Below are 19,592 nucleotides of genomic sequence, written 5' to 3'. Positions count from 1 at the left end.
GTACAATGGAGCAGGTCATCTTTGCACTGATGGGGATGATACTTCCTGTCTCCTTAGCAATCCTTCCATCCCGCAGTTGTAAAGCCATGGTGTTTATTATAATACTATAGTGTTTTCACCTCAGTAGAAGAGAAGGGCATATGACTAGTTTTTATTTGTTTGTTTCCTTTCCCCCCTCTCCAATGCAGCAGAGGAAGGATAGGGAGAGGGTTTACTTAGTAAGTTCAATAAATATAGTCACTCATCTGTTCAAGAAACTCTGGGTCATGAACATAAAGAATTTAACTAAAAAACCCAACTATAATTGCATTGTTTCTTCATAACAAAACATACACATATATCACTCCTTAATATTCTAACCTCATATAGAATATTACTTATATATTGATTTTGTTATCCCTTATTGCTCAGCTGAGAGAAAATTGGTTGGCTAGTCTAGACCAAGCCACTGGAAGGTGCAAGTAGGACAATTGTTAAGTTAATACACAAATCTTTCAGATGATTAAGGAACTGATAATCATGAGTACATGGAAATAGTCCCAGTCTAAAACTTGTGGGGAATTACATGTTGTCTTATCCTTTCTTTATTCAGGACTCAACAATATAACAGTAGTAGCATGTTTTCCTTACATCAATGCAGATGTAACACATTTCTTGAAGTCTGGGAAAAAGAATGATTTGCAGAATATCTGGTAGTTAGCACAATGATCAAAAATCCATACCCAATAACATTTTGAAAAGGTATGTGTTAAAGTATACATTCTATTTCCCAACATTCTGTAATCAAACTCTCTTGTCCTTTCCATATATTTGGCTAATTAGACTCAGTTAGAATCTAGCCTTTTTGATTGTGAGGAACTACCTAGAGACTTTAAAATAGTATTTTCAAGTCAGCAATTGGGTGTGGCCAGCCTGTGAAGCATCTGGCCTGTGGGCCACGAATTTGACAGCCCTGTCCTAGAGGCTTTCAATTGTTGTAACACAATGGATGCTACTTACATGAATGTTGGAACAACTTAAATTTCACCCTGCCTTGGGGGTAATACAGAGATAAGATGGCGGCTTTATCATCAGTATATGTCCTTGGCATTGGTCTTTGTATAACAAGCAGGAATTCTTCATAAAGGGTTCAGGTGGGAATATCTTCTATTTAATTCAGCATCTTCCACAGAACTGTGGTTTACCCTCCAAGTGCAACAAAAATAGCCAGTGGAAGACACTTTGCTTTTATGAAAGATCAATGGTTGTCCCTTTTGCTAATTTATTCATTTGGTGATTAAGCATAAATTAACTTATGAATCATCATAAAGAGCTGAGATATCAACTGTTTAGAGTTGAACCCAGGAAACAGCGTAAAAAAATTGAAAGTGGGCTGCTGCTGCTTTTTAAAAAAATTATATTTCTTATCTCTATGAGAATATTTCCAGGCTACATTCTGTAATCACAAAATCTGGAAGATTATTTTCTTTATTAGAATGAAAATAGAATATCAGCATGCATTAAAAAAGTATGGGAGTAACATTGAATTCTACATTGAGTTACGCCTAATCTACCATTCTTGCAAAGCATTTTGAAACAAACTATGGCTGTTTTCCTCATCTAGAATCTTTCCTTGGCACACATTTTTGAAAGAAACCCAGAGAATCCAGCATAATAAATCCACCCTTTTACTTTTTTGTTGGCACTTAGTGTATCTATCCTGGGCAATGCATGTACATTTGGTTCAAATGAGAAGGGATGGTTCTGTGAATCTGGGGCTGATTATAAATGTTTTCAGAGTCTTAATTGCAGTAAATCATCAGATTATAGGAGGATTCAGCTGGCTCTCACACCAGACAAGAGTCACTGCATCACTGAAATAATTGACTTGGAGATTATTGTATAGTCAGATATGCACCTGAAATGGCACCCTTAGTTCAGTTCCATTCAGTTCCATAGACTAGAAATGTTGTAAAAGAAAGAGGCATCATTCACTGGAGAGGTGAGAATGTGATCATAAATTTTAAAAGAATAAATTTACAGATTAATAAAAAATTGCAGTCCTTATATGTGAAACTACTTGAGAGGAACTTCAAGATCAGTATCATCTAGTAATGCTTTATATGTTGCATGCTATGCAGATATTTGAGATTAAAAAATAAAGTTTTTGTTAACAGATTGAGCTCATCTTTGTAGCAGACAGGCACAGGATTTAAGTTCATACATGAAACCATTTTAATTAAATGTATGTAAATATATTTAAGAAATTAAAGTGTTTATCAACAATTCTTTTGCCTCAGTACCTATTGGTCAAAGTATGGGAAAATAGCAGAAGACTACTTAATATGGAAAAATTCAGCTTGCAAAGTTTTTATTAATAAGGACTCTAACTTTTGAGAACCAAACTCCAAACAACCTATCTCATATATTCCTTTCTTGTTCTCTAGCAAAAAGTACATAAATGCACATTTTATGGGAGGACCAGATAGCAACTGGATTTCAGCAAACTTTATAACTTATTAGTAAATAAAAATGGCTAATAAAAGTTAAAATGTATATAGTAAATGCAAAGTTAGAAATATTTATATCTGGGACACCACCAAAAATGCCAATCTTCATCAACATCTAACGAGATAGATACAAAATATTTTTATCTTAAAAAGATGAAATTAATTCAAGAGAAACATGATTTTTAAAATCAAGATTATTTAACATAAAATCAGAAAAACTGATAATGTTCCTAGTTTGGGTAATAAAACATCTGCTAGAAAACAACCAAGGACCCTACATAAAATCTTAGATTCATATCTTGCATAATATTTATGTAATTTTATACATCATTAAACCATAGTTTATGAATTTTTACAATTGATTGCAGGGATGTCAGATAAAGGGGTCATAATGGCAACTACTACCATTGCACTCTTTTTGAAGTGTGTAATATTTTTTGATTACTTTGATTTTATTTTGCATTCCTGAACCATGTGGTTGTATGTGAAAAAAGAAATATTTGGTTTTACTTGTATCTTATGCAATATACAGATTTTCCACTAGTTCTCTGTCTTTCTTGGCCCAGAGGCATCTGCAGGTGTAGATCAAAAAAAGTCAAAATGATGTCATAAATATATTACATGCTTAAAAAAAGGGGACAAAGCATCAATTCCACAGTTACAATCATCTTAACTTTTTTGAGCTACTTTGTAGACACCCATGATTGGCTAATGTCAAGATGAAGCAAATACATTATGCTTAAAATAAATATTTGATAATGAAATAATATATTGATTAATTTACTACATATTGAAATTTATGTTAAAAATATTCCTTCCAGGAGAACTTTTTCCTGTCGTGAAAAAATACTATTAACCAATTTGATGTTAACTTTCCAAGAGACAATTAAGGGCTGAAGCCAATAAGGGAAAAAGAGATTCTCTGCATTGACAGAACCATTATGTAAATACTCCAGTGACATATCTCAGAGGTGTCAAACTCAAGGCCCAGGAGCTGGAGCTGGCCCATAGAGTGGTTAGATCTGGCCAATGGAGTCACCCTGAAAACATCAAAGGACCGGCCCAAAGTGCCCCTGACATGAGTGACATCGAGCTGGCCATGCCCACCCAAGTCAAACATAACCCTGATGTGGCCCTCCATGAAATCAAGTTTGATACCCCTGACATCTAAATTGAAGGTTGGGGGGGGGGAGCTAAATTCCCATTGACTTGAAAAGAGTTGGAAAGAAAAGAGGACATATATTTCTGCATTTTACAGTAGGCTGTTCTTCTGCATATACATGGTTTCCATCTAGTCCAAAATATATAACATATATGTGTTTTGTTTGTGAGCTTTTGTTGTAAGAAGGTTCCTGAATGTGGGATTATGTATCTGGAGAGTTGGGATTTATTCCCACCTCATGGCTGATTTAATGAAGGAGAGATGTCATGAGGTAAGTCCGCTTTAAGGCTACAAGGGAGAAGGAGCTGAGTTTTAATGGAGAATGTGACCTTCCAGCAAATGGAGGTGAAGAAACAAAAATCTAAGGAATACCTTTCTTGGAATTTAAGGATGAATAATAAGGAAGAAAGAAGGTTGGGCTGGGAGTGAAAGTGCCTGGACTGGCCCAAAGTCACCTAGTCAGTTTCCATGCCTAAGAACTAGAACCCAGTGTTCTCTTAGTTTCTGGCCCAGCCACTATGTAAAACTGGCCCTCTTTATGCCAGATGGCATCTAAAGCAGCCAAAAAAAACCCTCATCAATATCAGCCCTAATCTATTCTTTCTTTCCATTTGAGAGCATTTTAAGGACAACCAGGAAAGAAAGAAAGGAGAAGGGAAGGAAGGAAGTTGCATTCCAAGGTTTTTAATATTCTCACATGTTCCAGGATATAAGTAGGCTTTCAATTAACCTGACTTCTGAGAATACTCCCTGCATATAATAAATAGTAGTATAGTAAAATAACTTTTTGTTTCTTTGTACATCTGTCATTTTTATAAGCCTTTTTACAAGCTCTTAATAAATCATCACTGCTACAGAAATAGAAGATAACTGCTTCATTTCTAGATAAACAGGTTGTAGCCAGTTGAGAAGTAGCAGTTTCTGGCCATACCCCCTCTTTTCATCCTTTAAGATGATACAAGGTTATTATCTGTTGGGAAACTGAGGCATAAAGCTCACCAAAGACAACTTTATGGCTGCATATAAAAGAAATGAGGAACAAAATGAGAAATTGCACCTGGATTATCTTCCAAGGCCTAAAGCTAACTTCTTTCAAACCGCGAAGGTACGAATGGGGTAAAGAACAATTTCAAAATAATTCACTTAATATTCCAAGGAAATGATGACTTGGCACTGGATTAAAACTTTTCAAACCATGCAGCTGCCGGCAGGGGACGCTTGTGGTTTCTGAACTTTCTGTTAAAATTGCTCATATGGTTTTTGGGGTTTCCTCTCCCACCCTCAAGGCTAGAAACTTGCACAGGAAAAAGCTAAAGAATGAAAGGCAGGAAGGCATTCTCAGGTTTCTCCTAGCTAGATTCCACTGAGATGAGAGGCTCAGTTTTTGCAGCTGTTTGTCTTAATAAAGCAAATGAGTCAGTACCTACTATATGGAATCAGCAAGAGTTTTTAACCTAGATTTCGTATAGTGAGTTCCTATATCAAAGAAACCATGGATGGAAACTAATCAAGAATGAAGCAACCTGGAATTAAGGAGAAACTTCCTAACAGGCAGGACAATTAACCAGTGGAACAGCTTGCCACCAGAAGTTGTGGGCGCTCCATCACTGGAGGTTTTTAAGAAGAGACTGGACAGTGATGGTATAGTATCTCCTGCTTGAGCAGTGGGATAGACTAGAAGACCTCCAAGGTCCTTTCCAGATCTATTCTGTTTGATTGATTGAATATGCCTCGTGTTCTGACAACAGAGAAACTATACCAATGTAAGCCAAAAGGAAACAAGAAGCCTGTTACAGATAATCCTTGCTTAATGACAGTCACTTAGCAACTATTTGAAGTTAATTTATTTATTTGGTAAATTTATTCGCTGCCCATCTTTGGAAATTATGGTGGACTCACCAAAAGCTTCCTATTTCCTGGTTCTGGAATTCTGATGGCTGCACACAAATGCACACATACACACTATGGTCATATGACAGTCACACACACAAAAAAAGGACAGAAAATCCATTACTGTTGTAATTGAACTGTAATCAATAGAGTATGATGCTTGAGACCATGTTCATCTGGCCAGGGGTGAGGAACTGTGGCCCTTTTATGACTTGTGGACCGGCTCAGGAAGTTGAAGTCCACAAATCATAAAAGGGCCATAGTTCCCCACCCTTGATCTAGGCCATTTCTATTACACTTGGTGCCTTTCAGATGTGCTAAGGTTACCGCATTCAAAATTCTTTTCAGTGTAAACAGTGCTGATTAGAAATTCTGGGAGGTGTAATTGGAAGTTACAAATATAGGACTGTATTTTGAAAACAATCTGGAAAATACTGCAGGATGAAATTTAATTTAGTTTAATTTTTAGAACCTACTTTGCAAGATTGTTGTGATCATGCTAAACATAAAAGCCATAATCTTCTAATCATTTTCTCAACCTGAATGTTCAATTTTCAGAATGAAATTGAAACTAGTCTTTTGCTTTGGCCTTTTCTTTTGGACTTTGACAGAAACAATTAACAGTTGAATTAGGGGTTTAATGGTTATAAATATAGTATACCAAAGACAACTCCTGAATTTAAATAGCAAAGAATATAATTTGAGGGTTGAAGTAAAAGGCAAGTTATTAGCAGCCTAGTTGACCTGGCTCTATTTTATCAAAGTCCCTTTCAAAATTCACTGGATTTAGATTTGATTTACTTTCATTAGATTCAGATTAGGTTTTTTTTCCCCCAAGAACGCATTTGAGAACAGTTGCTTCAGGCAGAAGATTCCAAGCAGGGCACCATGTTTCTGCTTACAGCTTTCTTTTGTGAGTGTGTTATTGCTGAGTATGCATTCCTTGCATTATTCTCACAGGTGCAAAGTTTGCGCCACAAGAAAGGTGATCTTGCAAGTTTGACCCACAAGATCAAACTAGGTATGAATCCTTTTAAAGGATACTACTGTGTTTTCTTCCAGGCATACCGGGAGTGTGGCTTAGCTAGAAGCTCAGTAATGACCCATAATGAAAACCCTGAAGCATATTTATAATGAATAATGAGTAGCTCTTGTTTACCTTGATTAGAAGAACTAGTTCGGGGTTGAAAGTTACTAGCAATAGTACTAGCTAGAAAATAACATACCAGGGAAGTGAGAGGAAATCACAGGATGTATTTTGTTGCTTCCTTTCTAATATGAAAGTTTTGGGTGGGTGATCTGTGATTCTCTTCATTTTAACTGACTTGAAAGGAAGAGAATGGGAATAAATACCACTATCCCAATTCTCGGCGCTGCAGGTATTACATTAATACAAATCTTACAAGAAGAGAGAACCTGGCATTTTGCATGCCCACTTAATCCTTTTCTTATTTGTTTATCAGTCAATCATATTTATATGGCTATCCATGTCACAAAAGTATGGCTCTGGTTGGTGTATTCTTATGCTGACCAGAAGGGAGAAAAGTGATGAAACCATGTTTTGTCTGGGCAACTGAGATGGAAAGCCCTCGAGCTAACATTTTCATTATTAGACTTAAAACTCAGCATTCCAATCCCACCAAACTCCTGCATTTGCAACAGGTTTGAATAAATTGCAGCTGAGCTACATTAACTCAATCCTGTAGCTTTCCAAACATTATAAGACTTTTAGAACTGCTTTCAGCCTGGCACTAAATCTTTATGTACAAGTGTGATCAGACATTGGCTGAGATATTTCTTCTATTTTTCTTTTCCTTCCTCTGCTATTAATAGCATTCCTGGCAAGTAAAGCCACATGTTCAGAGTAATTTAAGTAATCAATTTAACTAAATAAATTTCATGTGCCCCCTCCCCCTTTCTCCCAGAACTGTAAAATAGGAAAGAAGTTTTATCTGGATATGGCAATGAAGGTCACACAGAAATGCCCTCACTATTAAAAGAGTTACAAATTCTTGCCCGACTGAAACTAATACCAGGTATGTTAAATGGCTGAAAATTGTTGTCTTCCCTTTCTACAGAATATAAAATTGTATCATTACATAAAAAAAAATCTATAGAAAATGTATAACGGATGTGCAATGTTCATAATCAATCTCCTAACTTAGGGAACTGCTACATTTCTGATCATAATATCAGCCTACATACATATATTACAAAACAAATGTTTCACCCTTCTGAAGAATGAGATAAGGAATAACAGATGGAAACTGATCAAGGAGAGATTCAACCTAGAAATAAGGAGAAATTTTCTGACAGTGAGAACAATCAACCAACGGACCAGCTTGCCCACAGAAGTTGTGGGAGCTTCATCACTGTAAGCTTTCAAGAAGAGATTGGACTGCCATCTGTCAGAAATAGTGCAGGGTCTCCTGCTTGGGTGTGGAGTTGCACTAGAAGACCTACAAGGTCCCTTCCAACTCTGTTAATCTGTAAATTTGTAGTTTAAAATCTTAGAAGGTGACAGTGAGATATTTCTCCACTTTCTTTACTGCTCACTTTTCTAATTGATCTATTAGTGCAGAATATAAATGCTCTGCAAAGTTCACATACGGGTAATAAGTGATGAACCTTTAGAAAAAGCAAAGGATTGACCCTCTATAGGGTGGTATATAAATCTAGGTGCCATTGCTATTGCTACTATATATCAAGGTTTTGTTTCTAATATAAAAGCCTTATAACGTAAACGGGTATTGGTTTTAGTTTAATGGATGATTATATTCAGTGCCTGCCCTGTGACATTCACTATATTCTGAGTGCTGAGAATTAGTGTAATCCAAGGTTCAGTTTCTGAATCTGTTATGAATCTCCTTCATTAACTACACTACAGATGCATTTGTCTCTTTTTCATTATGAAATCCTTCACTGCCAAGGAGTTATAGCAAGGGAGATTTATCCTCATCCCACACCAGATATGCATATGCACACGTGGCACAGATTAAGATTTCAGAAAAGAAAAGTTTTAAACAAATTTAAATCTTGAAAGTATTTGCAAATCAAACATATATCCTCCTTTACTTTTCATCTACTTTTAAAATTAATCTGTAGCAACTACAAGTGCAGCTAAGGAGAACTTACTACCTCCTGTACTTTGGCTGGCAGAATAGAAGAAGACTAATTTGTATTTTTTGGAGTGTGCATCCATGGATTTGTAAGGATGGAGAATTGGAAAATATCACCTCTCTTTAAAGTCACTGTTCTTCAATGACCAATGGAGAAAATATATTTTGTCTTTCTTCTAATGGGCAGGCTGGAAAATAAACACCAAAATTAATTTAATGAATACTTAAAATGAATATTATATGATATGGGAATTATTTTATCAATGGTTGGAAAAGAAAAATGGAAATTAGAAATTAAGTATGAACATAGAAGATATATATACAGAACATATATGAACATAGAGGGGAAGGAGTTAGGAAGGGGATGGTTACAACTATGAGATATATTATGTATAGTAGTTTAAAATAAGAATATAATGTAATTATTGTTATAGTAAGGGATTTGTATTAATTGTATTAATATTATGACACAAGATATCTGTACCCAGATGACACACTGTTTAAAGAAAAGATGGAATGTTTGTAAAAATAAAATTTAATTTTTTTAAAAAAATCAATGAATACTTGTGAAATTGCATTATGATTTCCTATGTGTTTTGCTGTACTAAAGTATTTTCCCAATTTTTTTAGATATATACAATCTCCATCTGTGCAGTCTTTTCTATAGATAGTCCTTGATTTACAATCATTTAATGACCAAGAGCCCTGGTGGTGCAGTGGTTAGAGTGCAGGCCAATTCTAAATAAATAAACTCAGGAAGTCAAATTGAAACAAAAGGTAAATGTTGTGCTGTGGGAAAGAAGGAGACAGAGACAATGGATCCAAAATCAACGTTTTACTGATAAATACTCAATTCCAACTGCAACACAACAAGGGCTAACGGCTGGTGGACTCCCTTATATAGCGGTTGCCTGCCATGCCGTTAGCCAATTAAGTATTGTATTTTCCGTACTATTAATGGCAGGCTATTCTGTGTCTGCGGCTGTGCGGACACAACAATAAAACCCATACAGCATCAGCACTTTTACATATGTATTCTAAAAACAGTTTTTTCATTAAACAGGCTCCCAATCTCAAAAAAGAAAAAGAAAATAAAATAGAAAGAAAGAAAAGAAAAAAAGAAAAGAATGCAGGCCAACTCTGCCCACAGTCTGGAGTTTGATCCTAATGGAGCTAAAGGGAGATTCAGCCTTCCATCCTTCTGAGGTCAGTAAAATGAGGACCCGGGTTGTTGGGAACACAATGCTGATATTGTAAACCACCTAAAGAGTGCTGTAAAAGCACTCTGTGGTGGTATATAAGTCTAAGTGCTATTGCTTTTGCTATTCGAAGATGCAACACCATTGAAAAAAAGTGACATGACCAGTTTTCACATTTACGACTGTTGCAGCATCCCAACGGTCACATAATCAAATTCGGGCACTTGCAATGAGTATGTATTTATGAGCAGTTGCACTGTTCCGGGGTCATATAATCACCACTTGTAATCTTCCCAGCCAGCTTCTGACAAGCAAAGTCAATGTGGGAAGCCAGATTGATTCACTTAATACTGATCAAAGAAAGTAAAATGGGTCAAATTTCTGTTGCTAAGCAAGCCATGCCTTGCTTAGCAACAAAAATTTTGGTCTCAGTTGTGGTCATAAGTTGAGGATTACCTATATATACTTCAAATATAACATAAACCATATAGGGAAAAGGTATATGGTTGAGGGGAAAGAGGAGTTTGTCTTCTTCCTTTGATGCAAAGTCTCCTGACCTTTTGTGGCACTTATGTTTCAAGGAGGCTACACATGGAGAAAAGGAAGGAGGGCTTATTGTTGACCAGTCAATATCTGTGTCCTTGAATGGAGAAGGATTATTTGGTGCAGTATGTACATAAAAGGTTGGGCAGCTAAATAACTTCTTGTAAATTTGACAAAACTACAACACAGTGAAATAGTTGGGATATACCTGGATAAAGAAAGCATATATTTTATATGGAGGAAAGGTTAGTAAGAAACAATAAGTTATAGCCAACTTGAAAAATGTGAGCAAAAAATAAATAAATACGGAAAACTTTATTTAACCAGAGTTAAAAATGAAACACATTAAAAATAAAAGCAGGAAAAGAATAATTGGTGGTGGGTTCATCAGTGGGCAATCTAGATATGTCTAATTTTACAAGCAGTATAGAAATTGATTATGTTCAAAGAAACTAAATCATATTGATCTGGTAACTACATTAAAAAATCCTGGGTGTTATAAGTACCCTAGGACCTCTTTTCTTAGTAATATATGTATATGCTATAATATAATAGAACATGAACTGGTTTCAGTGGTCCCTTTTCACAGTTTCAGTGATCTCATAAAAATGTTTTAACATTGGCCTTCCAAAACTGCTGTTGGGGAGCGTATTGAAACATGCTAGAATTAGTGCTCTTTGGGATTTGGAAATGAATATATGATGAAATATCTCATTGGTTTGATAAGGGGATTTGACTGAACAGAAAAATACTTTTGGATAGAGCAGATTCATCCTTTTGGGTTTCCAAGTCTTCAGTATCTTCTTGAAATGCTCTAAGTAACCAATCAGAGCAAATGTTAGGGCAGGTAACTAGCATTCTGGAGCACCAACCTTAATATCTTATACTTTAGGTTACCATTAATACCGTTTTTCACTATTCTCAGGAAGAACAGTCCTATTTGATTTAGAACTAATTGCTTCAAAAACTGGAGTCCTTCTCCCTTAATAATTTTTTGGCATATAGTTACATCATACCCAGGGGTGGGATTCTACCAGTTCACACCTATTCGCTTGAACCAGTTGTTAACATTCTAAGCAGTTCGGAGAACTGGTTGTTAGAAGAAATTACTGGCCTAATCCTGTAAGGAAGGCAGGAAGGAAACATTCTGGTGTTGCTTACAGAAACTGCCTCTCCGTTAGTCCTTATTACATTCTTGGCAGGACTAGACTTCCTGTCTGTGGAACGTCTCTGGAGTTTTCTTTCCTTCTTTTGCTGGTACTTTGCTTGTGTGGAGTGACCATTCAAAGTTACAATGGCACTGAAAAAAGTGACTTATGACCATTTTTCACACTTACAACTGTTGCAGCATCCCCACAGTTATGAGGGGCCAGGCAAGGAGATGTGTGCCTCAATGTGAGTGATATTGAGTTGGCCATGCCCAGCCAATAACATGACCACCAAGCCACGTCCACCCGGTCACATGACCACCAAGCCAGGCCCACCAACTAAGCCAGGCCCACAGAACCGGTTGTTAAAAATTTTGAATCCCACCCCTGATCATACCCTTTATTATAAGAAAGCTGTCCTCTAGATTTATTTTTCAAAAACTCATTTATTTTGTCAATTAACTTTTACCATAGAAATGGTACCACTTAATGTACACTCTTTCATATACATATGAAAAATGTAGAAATTATATATAGCTTTATTTTAAAGAGACAATTTAATTTCTACATTTTTCATATGAGTATGAAAGATTGTACATTAAGTAGTACCATTTCTATGGTAAAATGTTATTGATTTTATATATTTTCCATGGTATGTATATTGATTTTAGATATTTTCATTAGAATATGAAATTTTATAAAGTTTTTGTGGTTTTGCTGTTGAATTTTTCATTTGAAAAGCAAAGTTATAAACTCATGCAATTATACATTTTTCCCTTATTCATCTTTTCATTTTGCCCTTTATTTTTTCCATGAAAATATGCTCACTGTATGTATAGTTACTTATTAACAAATATCGTAACAGTCTATTTCTTGCATCAGCAGCAAGTTAAACTCAATGATCTTTGAAATTCTTTGAAATTATTGGTGGATACACACTCACACACCCACTCAAAGTGTCATATCGGTTGTTTAATCAAGATTTGACTTATTTTGCCCTGATTTTCTGTGGCGTGGACATAGATAACCTAAGGTTAGAATAGATCAGCAATACATTTTGCCATATGAGTGTAAAAAGGGAAGCAAATCAGTGGCCAGATAGCCGTCAGCAGAGTGTGGAGAAATATTTCTATTTTTTGTCCTGTTTAGCTTAAAGCTAAAACAGAATGAATGGAGACTTGCTTCCGACTGGCAAGATTAGGGACTGTAATGTAGGAATCCTGTCGTCGCCATGGGTGGATTCCGTACCATAAATAAACTAGTGCTCACATTCAGTTCCGCACCTGTGTTTATCTGTCTGTGTCTCAGCTTCCGTTCAGCTGTGTCTATGTGAAGGGAGGGAAATGGGCATAGAGGAAATAATGGGAAACGCTTGAGCAGACTTGTGTGTTGCTAAAAAGCAAATAGAAATGCAAAGCGCAAGCTAAAAGAAAAAGCTATATGCAAGTTTATGATGGGAATCCAGGTTACAAGGAAAACATAGCAGTAAGGTATATATGTCCTAGAAAATAGTAATATGTTGTATGATTTGCTACTAGTAAGGATGCAAACTAAGTTTGTATTGTTGCTGCTGAAACTATCCATCGTTAGGAATGGATTCAGGAGCTACAGTATTATATCTAATGTGTACTTTCTTTGATAGAAGAAAGAGACTTGTTATAAGGCAACACTAAGAGCTGAACATTTTGATAAACTTATAATATATATCGGCAGCCTTAGGCTTGGCCTTAGTTGCTGAGTTGTCTATGTATCTAGGATCACAATTAAACCATTTTTAGATCAGCTTAATCTTAATGGCAATTAAATTATATAGCTCCAGAATTTGCAATATTATCAAATTCCCAAAGTTATTTGGGAGAAATTATATTGAACCAGATTGGATTCTCCAGTATAGGAATGGTTCAGCGGGAATAATTATCATAGTCAGATTGCTATATGGGTAGTCCTTGACTTGTGACCATAACTGAGACTGGCAATTACAGTAATAAGTTATGACTGTTGTAAAGCAGGTCGTCATGTGTCTGATCTGATTTTATGAACTATTTTTGCATCGGTCATGAGCAAATGCTTAAGTTGTTAAGTGAACCCATTACTCGCTATGGGCAGGTTTTTTTGCCAGAAACTGGAAACAACGTAAAAATGTCATATATCATGGTCATGAGACCATAGGACTCTGCAATTGCCTGTACATGTGTGCTAGTCACCAAGTGTCCAAAATACAATCATGTGACTGCCAGGGAGGACAGCTGTTGGAACTTCAGAAACTCGACTGTAGGTACCTTTTGGGGAGAATCCATTGGAGAATCCATTGTAACTTTGAAAAATTGCTAAGAGACCAGTCATAACTCAAGGACTAGCAATAATATAGATGCAGTACATCTAGGAATACAAAGGCTCTTCTTCAAGGTCTTTCAAGAAAGAAGTGTAACTTTAGACTCTAATGTGTAAGGTACTGTTGCCACATCTAATGATAATTAATATGGGGGTTATTTAAGGCAGAACTGCATGGTGAAAAGCAAGCATAGGTTTCCTAATTCTAAAACAAGGAATCACAAGGAAGAGTTACTAAGGGAAAGCACCCCTTAATCATTTTCTGTTATGTTATGTACTTGACAGTACTGCATAATTCTACTCTGAATTTTAAGGTGTGTGTGTGTGCTTCACTTTTAAATTAATAATTCCCTATGGAAAGTTGAGTTAAGTCTAGCAGAAAGATTGGTGAGGGAGCATTGGCAGATAGAGGCAATCTTAAATATTCTTTCTCTCTGCCCCGATAGTTAAGTTAATCTTACAAAATGGCCATTCCTTTTACATAAGCCTTTTTATGACTAGTTGGCTTGGTCCCCAACTTTGGTTCAGTATTTAAAACAATAGGCTGGTCTATTTCAGTAAAAGCCATAAAATTGAACAGCTGAATTGTTTCAGAATTTTGAGCTTTCCCATATACTTCTGGGTACTGAGCTATTGAGCTGATGTCAGTGACCAAAAAGAGTAGAGAAATGTCTAATACAATACATTTTTAATTCTAAGGTTGCATACAAGTTTATGTTTGGAATCCAAGATATGGAGGAACTGTCTATAGAAAAGCAATCTTTATATGATATGGGCAGTCCTGTGCTAGCATAGAAGTACAATTTCTACAAACAGTAACACCACTGCAAAGCCTGATATTGTCTAGAAGACTGCATAATAAATAAGTCTGATAACTCTGTTATGCAGGACAATATAGCCTAAAACAGGACTTTAGGGCAAGTCAATAAGGTGTGTGTTTCTGTGTGCGAAGTTTCATTGTGGCAAGTCTGGGCATGGTTACCATATAGTATATTGTCTGCAAAAATCCAGACATCCAGTAGATTCTAGCCAAGAAAGACAGAACACTCTAAATCTTTGCTGCCTTCCACTGATTACTCACATTTTTTGCAGCTCCGATATGATAGTTGAGTTCTTGATCCATCAATGTTTGCGGAATACAATAGAACAGAACAGTATAGAATGGAAACTTTAATGATTTAGCCAACTGACAATATGCAAGAAAACAGTAAGACATTTTCATAATAAATAATAATTCTTTCTGTAGGAAATGAGCAGCCTGAGCTGGAGGGCGGACTTAATTGTGTCGTTAGTTTGCAGTCATTGTGCAGCCACAAGAGACTCTAATCTAGTCCCCCATGAATTCCTTTGACCTTTACCTAGTGCCAGTTTAGTTTGGACAATTAATTGCTCATATTCTTGTGAATAGGTGGCAAAAATAAACTCAGGTGCTTTGAACCCAACTCCTGTTCCTTATTATTTGAGCCTGACATTGAATTCTCTCTTCCCCGGAGAGCCTACTGCTACATGCACACAACCACTGCAATTTTTTTTTTTTTTTACTATAAGCTTGTAATGTATTTATAAACATATTGGAGGCTTCATTTGTGCATCCCCCTTTCTACATATAAAACAGGGACACAATTGTATTTGCTATATAATAACTATGACACTGGTACAAACTCTGCTGCATTGCCATCTCCCCTGCCCCCCTGATCATGCCCGTCACCCTCTCTGCCAAACCTCAGCATTGCCCCAGGGTGGCCAGCTAAAACCAGCTCGTTGCTGGGACCAGCACCTTCCACTGGAGCCAAATAATTGCTTGGTCCTTTGTTGTTTGGTGTCTACAGCCTCGGGGCCTTCATTTGTGGGAACTTGCTGTGGCTAGTGCCTCCCTCTTTAATTACCTTCTCCTCCTGTTCATGTACCCGCTCCCTTGGCTTACTCACTCCCTGGCAGCCGGGTGCAACTCCCAAAACCATTGGTCCTTAAAATTGAGCCTTGGCAGATGCTCACCCTCCCTTCTGGACCCTACCCCTCACCCCAGCCACAAGGTCTTTATATCAAACACTTAACAGAAATGATGCAAACTGCTTTAAAGCAAGAGCTTTGGAGTTGTAGCTAGATTTGACTAAGTTTGAGTTGTGGCTTTATGAAACAAAAGCAGAGCCCTGCTGGATTAGGACCCCAGCCCATTATTTCTGCTGGTTCCATCATTAGCTCAAGTTTTGAGCATACTATTCCTTGTTTTTTTTTTCTTCTTCTTCTTCTTCTTCTTCTTCTTCTTCTTCTTCTTCTTCTTCTTCTTCTTCTTCTTCTTCTTCTTCTTCTTCTTCTTCCTCTTCCTCTTCCTCTTCCTCTTCCTCTTCTTCTTCTTCTTCTTCTTCTTCTACTATTTTCTTCTTAGTTTGAACTTTGATTATTATTTAAAATGTATATTAATGTATAAACTAAATATACAAAGGCAGGAAAGCACATGCTAGAATTGTTTTTTAATACTTGCAAATAAATCAACTTTGTACCTTGTGAGCATCTGTTATTTAGAGATATAGTGCTATTGAAAAAGGAGATTTCATCTTGTAGACAATAGTTCTCAATTGATCTATATTCTCTATAAAAAGATTATCTGACTACACTATCTCTCTATTCTCTAACACAGAATTCCACAAGTTAAATAAGCAAAAATTCAATACTGTATTTTTCTATTCTGGATCTCTAATGAAGTCAAGTGGAATATATTTTCTTCCTAACTTTCTTTTTCTCACTGTTAAGTCACTTGTGGTATCCTGCCCTTCTTGCCTGATTTTTTTCCTTTGCAGCATCTCTTATCCATGTTCCCTAAGGTCGTCTACATATTCCATTATACTATCATACTATCATTCATATTTTGATATAAAAAATAGAACTGTAATATATTTCAAATCAATAGGTCATTTGGAATGAAACATGACCACAGATTCATTCAAGGCATTATTATACTAAAAGTTTAATTTCAGCTCCTCTCATAATAATTCCTGCACTGACTTTATGAACCACAAAGCATACCAATGGATCTAGGTAATTAAAAAACACACACACTTTAATAGCTATGGCTAGTGGTTAGAGGTTTTTATTATTAGTTCTGAAAAAGGATTTGGGTTTTTTCCTAGTGAGCTAGAAGACAAATCTCAAGCCAATTTCAAAATGATATTAGTTATGCCTTGAATAGTTGTGTAAAACAGTATTTAAAGCCAATACTAAGAAATAGTATTTAAAGCCAAACACCTGTAGCACATCAATGATGTTTTAGTACATTATGTAAGCAGCCAAGAAATTTGTAACATATTTGAGACTTTTATTTTCATGTTTGTTGATTAGAATTATATCCAAATATTAGAATTCTATATAAATTTCTTTGCTGGCATATGATTGTCATACCCTTGTGTAGTTGCAAAAATAGGTTATGCAGTGGAAGATTCCCATAGAAATTAAAACTAGGTTTTGCTGAGAGAGTGTCTGGTTTAAAGCCAGTACATTGTAATTCCATTACCAAATGTGAATTTGAACCTGAATCATTGTAGTCCTAGCCCTAACCATTGTATAGACTCTCCAGGTGAAAACATAGTTCATTCTTAGTATAAGATCAGCTGGTGGGGGCAATAACATTCTTGCTGACAAAACTGTCAAGGGGACAATTGCCTGTCATGAACTGGGAATAGATTACTGCTTTCTTTTAAAGGCATTGTGTGTTCTCCCCTGTACCACTTCCCAACCCTTATTTTACTTTACTATTGTTCCGGCTTAAGGCCAACTGATTTATTTATTTATTTATTTATTTATTTATTTGATTTGATTTGCCAATTGTTTACAAGATAATAAGTATAAGTGTATACATAGTTGTGAATACATGAAATGGGTACATATAAGAAAAAATAAAAGAATAAGAGAAACAATAGGACAGGGATGGTAGGCACGTTGGTGCGCTTATGCACGCCCCCTACAGACCTCTTAGGAAAGGGGTGAGGTCAATAGTAGACAGTCTAAGGTTAAAGTTTTTGGGGTTTGGGGAAGAGACTACAGAGTCGGGTAGAGTATTCCAGACATTGACCACTCTATTGCTGAAGTCGTATTTCCTGCAATCAAGTTTGGTGCGGTTTACTTTGAGTTTGTATCTATTGTGTGCTCTTGTGTTGTTATGGTTGAAGCTGAAGTATTCATTGACAGGTAGGACATTGCAATGTATGATTTTATATACCATCCTTAAGTCAGACCCAAGACAGCGTAATTCAAGGTTTTCTAGTTCTAGAATTTCAAGTCTGGTGGCATAAGGTATTCTAAACGAGTAGAAGAGTGGAGAACTCTTCTTGTGAAATATTTCTGGACTTTCTCAATTGTGCTAATATCAGATACGTAATGAGGGTTCCAGACTGATGAACTGTATTCGAGTATTGGTCTAGCAAATGTTTTGTATGCTCTGGTTAGTAGTGTGATATTACCAGAGAAAAAGCTACGTAGGATTAGGTTAACAACTCTTAATGCCTTTTTGGCTATGTAGTTGCAGTGGGATCTAACACTTAGATCATTAGAGGTGAGTATTCCAAGGTCCTTTACAGAGCTTGGGTCATCAACAAGATCTTGACTATTCAGCTTGTATTTTATTTTCTGATTTTTTTTGCCAATATGTAAGACAGAGCATTTATTTGTTGAGATTTGAAGTTGCCATTTGTTTGACCATTCAGATACATAGTCAAGATCTTTTTGTAGGGTAGCAGTATTGTCTGTGGTATTGAACAGCTTTACATCATCAGCGAAGAGAACGCAATTGCTCTTAATATGATCACAGATGTCGTTTATGTAGAGTATGAAGAGAGTTGGTCCTAGAACACTGCCTTGGGGGACACCACTATTGACAGGTACTGGATTTGATAGGACGCTCCCAATTTTGACCATTTGTTGTCTGTTTGACAGGAATGCTTCTATCCAGTTATTCAGTTGTCCAGAGATACCATAGGATTTTATTTTTAGGAGTAGTTTGTCGTGTACCACTGAATCAAAGGCTTTACAGAAGTCTATGTAGATTGCGTCTATTGCTTTGCCCTGGTCGAGTTGTGTCGTCCATATGTTTTTGCAGTGTAAGAGTTGCAGATTACAGGATAGTTTTTTTCTGAAACCAAATTGTTTATTGGAGAGTTGATGCCCTAAGCATAGCTCAACAATGGTGCCCCTCAACTGAAGCAAAATTCATGCCATGAGATGGAAAGAAATAAGAACTCTGACAACACCTTCAAAGCAAACTTTTAGTCACTCAGCCTTCCAAAGAAAACTTTTTGGCAATGCAGATTAAACATGGTAGACTAGGACAATTACTGAAAAGTGACTAAAGTTTTTAGTGTGGCAGTGAAAGAGTGAAGGATACATCACTAGGAGAAAAAAATCTCAGGGATGCCCCCATCCCTTGATGCCCTAAGCATATGCTTATTTTGCTTAAAAGTTAACCTAGGGCTGATAAAGGAACCTAGAATCCTATCTTAATTTCTATGGGAATCTTCCACTATGTAAGCAAAGGAACATTATTTTACTTATTTTTTAACTTAAGGGAAAGGATATGTGTTTAGCTCAAACAGGATGGAACAAGCAAGTTGAAGACTAATTTATTTTATTTATTTATTTGATTTGTCAATCGCTTACAAGATAATAGGTATAAGTATAAACATAGTTATGAATATATGAAATGGATACATATAAGAAAAATA

The 19,592-nt window shown here is 36.1% G+C and overlaps 1 long non-coding RNA gene across 1 annotated transcript; it reads left to right on the top strand.

Moving 5' to 3' along the window:
• Positions 1 to 7,482: 7,482 nt before the first annotated feature.
• Positions 7,483 to 9,943, top strand: LOC148129019 (uncharacterized). The gene is made up of 2 exons (XR_015745642.1): positions 7,483 to 7,577; positions 9,724 to 9,943. It is a non-coding gene; the product is annotated as an uncharacterized LOC148129019 (long non-coding RNA).
• The last annotated feature ends 9,649 nt before the right edge of the window (positions 9,944 to 19,592 follow it).

The sequence above is a fragment of the Notechis scutatus genome, chromosome Z (assembly GCF_049901735.1).
Source record: "Notechis scutatus isolate UNSWTSFEM ecotype Mainland chromosome Z, rNotScu1.2, whole genome shotgun sequence".
Lineage (NCBI taxonomy): Eukaryota > Metazoa > Chordata > Lepidosauria > Squamata > Elapidae > Notechis > Notechis scutatus.
Note: the sequence above shows the minus strand (reverse complement) of the source record. Positions and strands in the feature narration are given on the sequence as shown.